At 45.6% G+C, this 9372-nt stretch overlaps 1 protein-coding gene and 1 long non-coding RNA gene across 7 annotated transcripts in view; both read left to right on the top strand.

Annotated features, from left to right (window-relative positions):
- Nucleotides 1–9372, top strand: part of zeb2 (zinc finger E-box binding homeobox 2) — an 84092-nt gene that overhangs the window by 41295 nt on the left and 33425 nt on the right. The gene's annotated exons all lie outside the window — the stretch shown is intronic.
- LOC111948927 lies at nt 4399–7316 on the top strand. The gene is made up of 2 exons (XR_002874910.1): nt 4399–5861; nt 5897–7316. It is a non-coding gene; the product is annotated as an uncharacterized LOC111948927 (long non-coding RNA).

Below are 9372 nucleotides of genomic sequence, written 5' to 3'. Positions count from 1 at the left end.
GCGCAAAGTTCGAGCGATTCGGAGAACGCCTGCAACGTCTCGTCTTGCTCAAGAGGGCGAAGTTCACTGGAAAAAGCGTGACAGGCCGTTTCCTCACTCTCTCTGCAAAAAAAAACAAAAAAAAAGTGAAGTTGTGACAAACGCTTCCTGTTGCAAAAGTAGGGATGAGAGCTGCGCCGGGGCGGCTGGCTCTTTCCCCTTGATCTCGGCGCTCGCCAACTCGGGGCTGCAGAGTCTTGACTCACTGAGAAAGGCAGCGAGAGTCACGGAGGAGCGGCTCCAGGAATCCCCAAAAGGAAACAGCTGCTGGAGCTGCTGGGGCATTTGGTGTGTGTGTCGTGTTGTGTGGTGTGTGCGCTTCATGCATGCCTACATTCAGCATGTGTTTTCCCATCGTTTCCCCAAAGCTTCTGTGCGATTATGTGTTCTTATGTTTCTGGGCCATGTGTTCCACGGTCCAGGTGTGGGGGCTTGTCCGAGGTTAAAGCGCAGGAAGTGCAGTCAGGTGGGTTTTTTTTTTGTTGTCGTTTTTTTCTTCTTCGCGTCAGCTGTTGAGCTGTCACTCCAGGCGGGAGATTGTTCGGTTTGTGTGTTCGGGAGCACGTCGAATGAATCCCCCCCCCCGCCATCCTGACAGCAGCCTCGGAATAAAGTGGCGCTCTCCTGGAGGGGAATTGCTTCTCACGGGTGACAAATGATTAGCCGTTATCGCAGACGGGATTTAATTCCAGTCAGCTGACCGCCAGGCTGGAGCTGACTCAGGTAACTCTACGGGTGTCTTCACAGGAAATGAAGTTCCCGGCCGCTGTTCGCCCCACCCCACCCCCACCACCATTTCTCCTCCCTGCAAGGGCCCCACCAGGACTAAAACCTAATCCGCTCTGTCAGGGGCAGATTACGACTTTGTTTAATTGGAGATGGGCTTCGTTGACAATCGAGCTTAGGGGTGCAGGTGTTTTTTTGTTGTTTTTTTTTGTTGGCGCTGTTCATCATCCCAGCATCCCTCCACCTCTCAGGCTCAAAAAGGGGCAAAAAGAAGACACATTGATGAGAAGTGAGTGTGATGTAACCCATGGAAAACAGTTCTGGATCGATCCAAAGCCTCTTTTGCAATAAAAACGCTGCGATGTTGCCGCTAGACATCATCGGTAAGCGGTCCGAGTTAGTCTGAGTGAGCATGTCTAAGTCAACCACTCTGGCCAATCAGGAGTGAGCTTGTTAGAATGCAACACCCCTACCATTTGATAGCATGTTAGACAAAATCTGTGAATCAAACATTTCAGTCGGCATTTTTTTGGCAATACAGATGCCGCCATGTTGGAACTAGGCATCGTCAGTAAGTAGCGATTTTGTCGGACTCTGCATTTCTATGTCAACCACACTGGCCAATAAGGAGTAAGCTTGTTTGAAGGACACACCCCAAAGTCTGTCAATCAAACGTTTGGAACATTGTACGTGGGGTTCTGCAAGTAGGTTCCACCTACTTTTTTTGAGCCATCTGATTGTTCATCGGCTTTTGGAGCCAGGGCGTACGTCCTGTTCAGTATGCCAGGGGGGAGGGACCCCTCAGTCCACTTCTCCTGTATTGTCAACGAACCAAAACAAAACCAACCAAAAAATTGATCAACCCCATGGGGTTTGACTGACGCCCTACTTGTATGCTAGCAGGTGTTAACAAAACAGTAACTAGATCTTGAACATGAGAGGGGGGGGGATCACTCCTTCCAGTTCCGGAATACAGTCGCTACGTAGGACCTTGAAGACATCCGTTGGTTTGGCTGTTTGTAGGCTGTTGCTAAGGAGCAACATGTTCTCACATTTGCAGAGTTGTAGTTCCCCTTTCTGCGTCTAGCTGTGCCCCGGACCAGACGAGGGAGTTTGAGAGCCACTTTAAACAAAGGCCCAAGTGGAAAGAGAAGAAACTCCCAGGTCGCAAGAGTAAATAAGTCCCCCCCCCCCCCCCCTCACCCATGCTTGGGAAAACCCAAGGGATCAATTATGCGCCCATTAGCATAGACTCTCTTGTGCGACTGCTCACCTCGAAACTCGAGTGGAGGAAAATGTTTAAAGGGTCTCGTCAAAGTTCACCTCTGGCTTCGGCAGCCTTGGAAAGGGGTGAGGGGGGTGGTCAGGGTTGAAGGGGGGGGGGGGGGGGGGCTTTAAGCAAGTCGTCCGGGTCAGGAAAACAACACGAGAGCGTCTCTGTCAGCCTCTCTGTTTTCATTACCTGAAACAACAAACAGAGGAGAGAATAGAGGAGCCAAGGAAGGAAAGAACGAGTGCTCCCCTGGGCCGCCATCATGCACTTCCTGTGCAGATGAGAAGATAGGTGAGATTGGCTTCTCCGTCCTCTCCACAAGGCACTTTTTGATCCCGTCACCTTAGTTTTAGTGGTTCTTTTGGCGAGATCACATCAAGATGTTCACACTGAGATGGCGTTTGGTACATCGTTCAAAACCCTTCACCCAGTGGGCGCTCATCATGGTCAAGCGGTAGCTCCACCCTCGCTGAGGACCGAGGCAACGATAGAACCGCGGTAGCATCCATCAGAAGGGGTGTTCCCCCTTTTGCCAGGTCTTCTGCCGCCTCTCAATCCGCTCGACTTTTCTTTTTTCCCAACTCCTTTCCCGTGATTTATGACCTTTCCGTCAGACGCGTCCCACGGGGTCCCCCCTCCCTGCCCCTCCAGAGTGCGCCACGGCCACTCCTGACTAAAATGGATTAGGTGCAGTTATCCACAAATGGATCCGTCACTACCTCTGCAGAAGTCTGATTGCAAAGGTGGAGTGGGCCCGGAGCGGCTGCCTCTGATCCGTGGCGTCTCAGTTTGCCCGCCGTAATTAGCTGTTTTGAATGAGCTAATAGCCATAGGAAACCCGTTTAGGCGGGATAAAAGGGGACGGTATCTGACGTTCAAAGCGATCCAAGGGCCCTGCCCGCAGTGGGGCGTACACATTGGCGCACGAGTTGGGGGGGGGGGGGGGACACTTCCTTTCCCTCTTCAGTGCACACTCGGAAGGCGTGAAAAGAAAAAGTTTCCTTATCAGGTACGGACTTAAAAGGATCCCACCGCTCAGGGCGCACTGTCTTCGGGGGAGGGGGCAAAGTAGAGAGGAAGATGAAAGGCTTTTGTTGAGAGTGACGCTTACTCCAGGTTTTTTGTGCGCCCCCACCAACCACCTCCTTCATTTGCTCTCTTGCCTTCTGTGACTCGCAAAGCTGTCTTTTTTTTAAAGGGGAGGAGGGGATGAGTGAACCCTCCTTGCCGCCTGCCGGTGTTAGATTAAATACCGAGATGGCGACAGGAAAAAGGCAGGGAGGAAAAACAAAACAAAACAAAAAAAAGAAAGGGGGGGGGGGGGGGGCAAACGCCGGTCCAGTAACGTCCCAACAAGCTGTCGGGGGTTTTCCGTGACACGGCCATCACTCTCAGGAGTTGGTACACAACACAGAGCTCATCTCTCCTCTCCTGTTATCGCTCCAACATAGAAAACCCCGGGCGCCTAAGGCCGCTAACGCAATAACAACTAAATAAAATGATCTTCTTCCCCAGTTGGAAGGAGGGGGGGGGGGGGGGGGGGGGGGGTATTGAGTCCATTTGTCATGGCTGAACTGCCCTGGCTTTAATTTATCTGTAAGTACACAGTTAGCGATCGCACGTTTCCGTTCCGTTTACAGCCCGTGGTCCTTGCAGGGGGAAAATAAAAACGATATGACTTCCTGAACTGTGGGTATTGGAGGCCGGCGCGGTTCTTGGAAGGTGGTGTGTGTGTGTGTGTGGGGGGGGGGGGTGACGTTCGAGCTGTGGAGACAAACTTTTGTGTGAGGGGAGGTGTCAGGAAACCGGGAGGCTTGTGGCTTAGACACCCTATCTGTCCCATTTCCTTGCCCCTGCCAGCCCGACTAATCAAGACTTCTTAAAAAAAAAAAAAAAAATGCTAATAGCTTTTATCCAGTGACAGCGCCCTGGCAGGTTTGTCGGCCTATTCCAGTGGGGGAAAAAGAAAAGCCAGTTGGCGACACGCAACCTTGAAACTTAAAAAAACACGGAAGTCTGTTTCGCTTGTGAAGTTTGGATGGATTACGGGGAACGGGAATTTCTTTGCAAGTGCAACCCCCCCCCCCCCCCCCCCCCCCCAACAAATGGGGTCCAACCTTGCTCAACCCCGACTCCTGAGACCCTCAGGCATAGCTCTCATTCTCTTTCCCAATTAGACGAGAGGGCATGATTAGTTTATTAGCAGTAGCAAAAAGCTCCGGCGAATGTGTTTGCGGATTCTTAGCCGTTAATGAGCAAATTCAAACCCTATTGAACGGACGCCGGTGGGAGGCGGTGAGCGGGGGGGGGTGAGCGGTTAGCTAATAATAGCATCCTAAAGACAAAAGATTGAGGAAATAGCATTATAGGAAGAAGAAGGGGCAGGGGGCGGCAAGGGGGGGCAGAACAATGGAAGCCTACCGGTGCTCTTAATGGCATGCTCTTTCATTTTTGAAAATTGCTCCCCTTTTGGAATTATGTATGCTCGCCGTGCCCTCCTTCAGGGGGTTGGCATCCAACCATCGTCTTCCACCTCACCAACACCGGCGGAGGCAGGTCCCAAAGCACGGGGGAGCGCTGCTCCACCTGTGGGAAATGAACTCTGGCGCAACCCTGTCTTTGTTTCCCCCCCCCCTCAGCCTTGGCAGGCGGCACCACCTCCTTTACAAGCCAGGTAAATTGTTCATTAGGGCCGAGGTATAAAGGGGGGAAAGGAGGTGCCGCAGAGAAGGTTGGGATTTTTTTTTTCTCTCTTTTTCCCTGGAAGAAGTGTGAAGAACAAACAAGTCGGAGCATTTGTTCAACGGTGTAATCTACACATCAATTATCCCGCCGAGCTAATTAGCACCTCTGCATACCCCAGGTACCTGAGCGCTCACACATGCTCCTCTCTTTCAAGCCACTGATCAAAAAAAAAAAAAAAAAAGAAGAGGACTGACAGAAACACAGGGAGGCAGAACCTAAGGGCTGGCAGCGATGGTGGTGGTGGGGGGAAGCTTTAGATCAAAATTTCCTTTTACTTACAGGGTGAGGGGAGGTTCAGAGTTGTAGTCCATCACCCATGGAACTGCATTGACGCACTATGAGAATCCAGAACACCTTACAAATCGGATGGGTGTTATCGTGAACACGCTAACGTGTGGCGTTGTCGGACTGTGTTTTTACTTAGAAGGTTGAAAGTTTGCGTAGTCACAGTTAAGTTTGTTTTAGCGACACCAGTCTGTTATTATAAGGTTGCAAGGAATGTTGGGAGTTACAGGTATTGTGAAAACGCTAACGTGTAGCAGCGTCAGATTTTTTTTTCACGTATCACTATCAAGTTTTCAAATTAACGTGGTCAGAGTAATGTTTGTGTTAGCAGTATCAGGCTTTTTTTTAGGTGTCGCAAACAAGGTTGGGGGTTACAGTGATTGTGACTGCACTACCGCGGTAAACGTTGTCGGACACTTTTTTTTCAAATGTGTTGCTAGCAAGGTTGGGAGTTAGCGTAGTCAAAGTAACATTTGTTTTAGTGGTATCAGTGTGTTTTTCGACGCATGCTAACAAAGTTGGGAGTTTGCGAGAATGTGCTACCACGACTATTGCTACTAATGTTGCTAACGTGTTACAAACAAGTTCTAGGCTATCTGACAAAATTACACCTGATATTTTTGTGTCACTAAATATGCCTTATAGTTTTGTGTGCCTTTTACTTGACATACGTTTGAAAATGATGTCATTGTAGTCCAGAAAATAAGGTAATTATGAAAGCTGTCTATGTGCAGTCAGTAGAGTTCCTTCCTGTCCGTCTTATCTGAACCAAGAAGTCGGTGTGCATAAACAGGTGGACGATGTATTGTCTGAGCTCAATTAAACCAGATCATGAGGTTGGGGAGGTCAAACAAATCCGGTTTGCATCATGGTTCTCAAAAAAAAAAAAACTCGTCACACATTCTCAACTCCTACAACGCAATGAAAAGGGTAGTTTTCGCCCACCTGAGGCTGGGAAAGACAAACAGGTACGGCGCGAGAAAGAATAGAATAGACGAAAGGTCCTGTTCGCTTCCACCCACGTATAAGCCACAGGCTCTAGGGCTTCAGACGGCGGCGGCGGCGCTCCCCGGTTACTGGGGATCGAGGGTTAACTTGAGTCTCCTCGCTGCCGTCATGCACCTGCCGTCAACCTGCCGCTGGCCGTGCGAACACGGAGGCGTTTCTCGAGTGTACATCCTTGAGAAACCTCATATTCCGACGCCACTCCCGTTGCCTACGAAACCGTTTCATTTGAACGTCCTCATCCTGAGTGAGATATTGGCTCCAAGTTGGCTGCAGGAGATCCATCGTAGGAGGTAAAGGGAATTAACTTCCAGGAGCTGGTTTCAGACACTCAGGTTGTTGCCGTGACGATAAGCTACAACCTCCCCCCCCATGTATCTGTCCAGACCCCAACCCCTTTCATCCTCCACTGCCGCCTCCTCCTACTCTTCGTCTGGCTTGTAGCTAATTGGGAACTTTGTAACAGTGCTGGAGTTTCCTTTCCTCCGAGGGCTCCCTACAGGCCTCCAGGCTGCGTTTGTTGTATTCGGTACCTGCGAACACACTCGATTGTGTGTGTGCGTGTTGGTGTGCATGTGGGGGTAACAGATGTGATTTTACACTCTCATTAACATGTGAATGACACCCCGGGCCTCCGGATTGGCTCGGACTGTCTAAGAAAAAAGAGGATTCAGCCCTCCTCCTCACCTGGACCCCCTACCCGTGCGGTTCATCCCGTCTGATCTCTTTAGTCCATCTGAGGTCCCCCCCCGGTACTAAACACAAAGACACAGATCGACCTTTAAACAGCTGGTGACTGGAGGAGTTTTTAAGACAGCAAGAGGTCCTCTGTCTTTGTCTCTGGTTTGAGATCTTTTCAGAAAAAAAACAAGGCTAAGCGCAGAGTCGGGGTGTCTTTTTGTCCCGGTTGAGGAGTGAAACAGTTGTTTTAGCTCTCAGGTGCTGTTTTGCCGAGATAAACGTGGCCATGGCCCCGTCACCGCGGACAAGAATGCAAAACAACCTTGTCCAGATCAAACCGGTTGTTTTGTTTTTTCCTCTGCTTTCCTGGCACAGGCGCTTGTGGAGAAAAGGTGAAAATCGTCCAGGGTTGAGAGCCCAAGTAATCCCGAAATGCCTTGAGATGCTCAAGTGGGGATGTAACCTCTGTGATGTAGGCGTCTTACTTAACTCTAAAGAGATCCTAATCACATCCTGAAATGTCATCTTCTATTTTCTCCCTCTTAGAATAACGAAAAAAAAACACACACACAAGCGTTCATTTGTTTCCTTTCACTGGCTCTCATTCTCTCCCCTCCTGAACATCAAAACCTTCTGTTAGCTGGTAATTACTGCTCAGGTTCTGCTTAGCTGTTATTAACAAAAAAAGTACTGTAATCTGGCCTGGCAGCGCAATATGTTACCGCCGCTTTCTAATTAATCTTACAGGGAGCGTAATAAATTTACAATATCAGATTGGTGCAATACTGTATATAGATTTATTAAAGCTTTTAATCAGTTCTGGCAAAATTAATTTCTCAATGATTGCTTACATTTGAATTTGCATATACTTAGTGTGAGTAATTTATTTTTATGGAATTATTTTTTTCTTATATTTAATCGTGACACATAGGGGCTGTCAGAGAGGAGGTTTTGCTGGATTTTTTTTAGAAGGCAACGACTTTTTTTCATATAAAGAGAATATACATGTATATATATACACAATTTGTGTGTATATATATATATATATATATATATATATATATATATATATATATAAATATATACATGTATATATATACACAAGTTGTGTGTATATATATATATATATATATATATATATATATATATATATATATATACATGTGTATGTATACACAAGTTGTGTATATATATATATATATATATATATATATATATATATATATATATATATATATATATGTGTGTGTATATACATGTATATATAGATATATACACAAGTTGTGTGTGTATATATATATATATATAATTACAATATACACAATACACACACATACACATACATGTATATCTATATATAGATATAGATATACATACATGTAATGTATTCATGTTCTTTTTACACTTTAAGAGGTGTAAATTTCTTAATTCTTGATTCTAATTTATGATTGTTGCGTGGAAAAATCTAAGACGGAAATCCAGAACTGTTTCTTCAGAATTTTCTAAATTACAGCTCAGTTGGGAAACCCCTTTGCTTCGTTCTTGAATGACTTGAAGACCTTAGAACCGAAGGTACAGTTTTGTCTACCAGCACTTATAAATCATCCCAGTTGTCAGCTGCTGCTGCACAGTTATCCACGGCTAAACTTTGGTGAAAGTAGGATTTAATCCATCACTTTACTGTAAAGTTTCAGTGAGTTTTTCCTGTTACTCTTTACAATCTACTTTAAGTTTAAAAAGAGGCAAACAATTGAAAAAAGGATCTATATAATTTAAAGTTGGTTAAATGTAAGGACTTTACTAAATGTTAGTGGAAACTGTGTTTAAAGCTGTTATAGTAAAAACGTAAACAATAACTTTATTGAACACTAGAAATACAATGTAGAATCCCATTAAAAACTGTTTTTAGTGTCCACTGTCATACCATGGAAACTACTAAATCATATTTCCTGTTTTTTTTTCTCAAAAATTTCTACTCTACGAAACTTTTTGTACTGCTTTTTAGTGACCTTTTTTAACCAGTAGAGTCACGGGTGTACTTACTGTAGCATACAAATTCTTTTTTTTTTTTTTTTTTTTACTTATCCTGTCCAACAGCTGAGCAAACAGATGAAAGCTGAAGGCCTCTTCTGTAGGTTATGAATCTTCTGACAAACCAGAGGTTTGTCTGAATAAACCCCTTTTGTAACCCAGGCTAAACTTTATTCATTTGAATCATATTTGAAAATCTTTTGTGTTGCATACGAATTTTGAAATATGGTCATAGAAATCATCTTTCTATTGTTTTGTTTTGTTTTAAATTGATACTCTACTGAACTTTTCTGCATTGCTTTTTAATGATTTTTTTTAGCCTCTCAAAAGTCACTCTGTGGATCCCAGAGCCACTACTGCTTTATGCTGTCGTACCGTACCTTATAAATGTTCAAAACTACTAGACATCATGTGTTCTGTTATTTTTTAGAAAAAAAAACTGTGACCCCAAGTTACCCTGGTGACTTTGCTGATGTCTCACATATCTCCCCAGAGTCACCATGAGGATCTTAGAGGTACTAGTATAGTGTCTACTGTGTAATCGTTTTATCTATGTTTTTATAAAAATAATTTTACTTTATGGAACC

The sequence above is a fragment of the Oryzias latipes genome, chromosome 2, assembly GCF_002234675.1.
Source record: "Oryzias latipes chromosome 2, ASM223467v1".
In the NCBI taxonomy this organism is placed as follows: domain Eukaryota; kingdom Metazoa; phylum Chordata; class Actinopteri; order Beloniformes; family Adrianichthyidae; genus Oryzias; species Oryzias latipes.
Note: the sequence above shows the minus strand (reverse complement) of the source record. Positions and strands in the feature narration are given on the sequence as shown.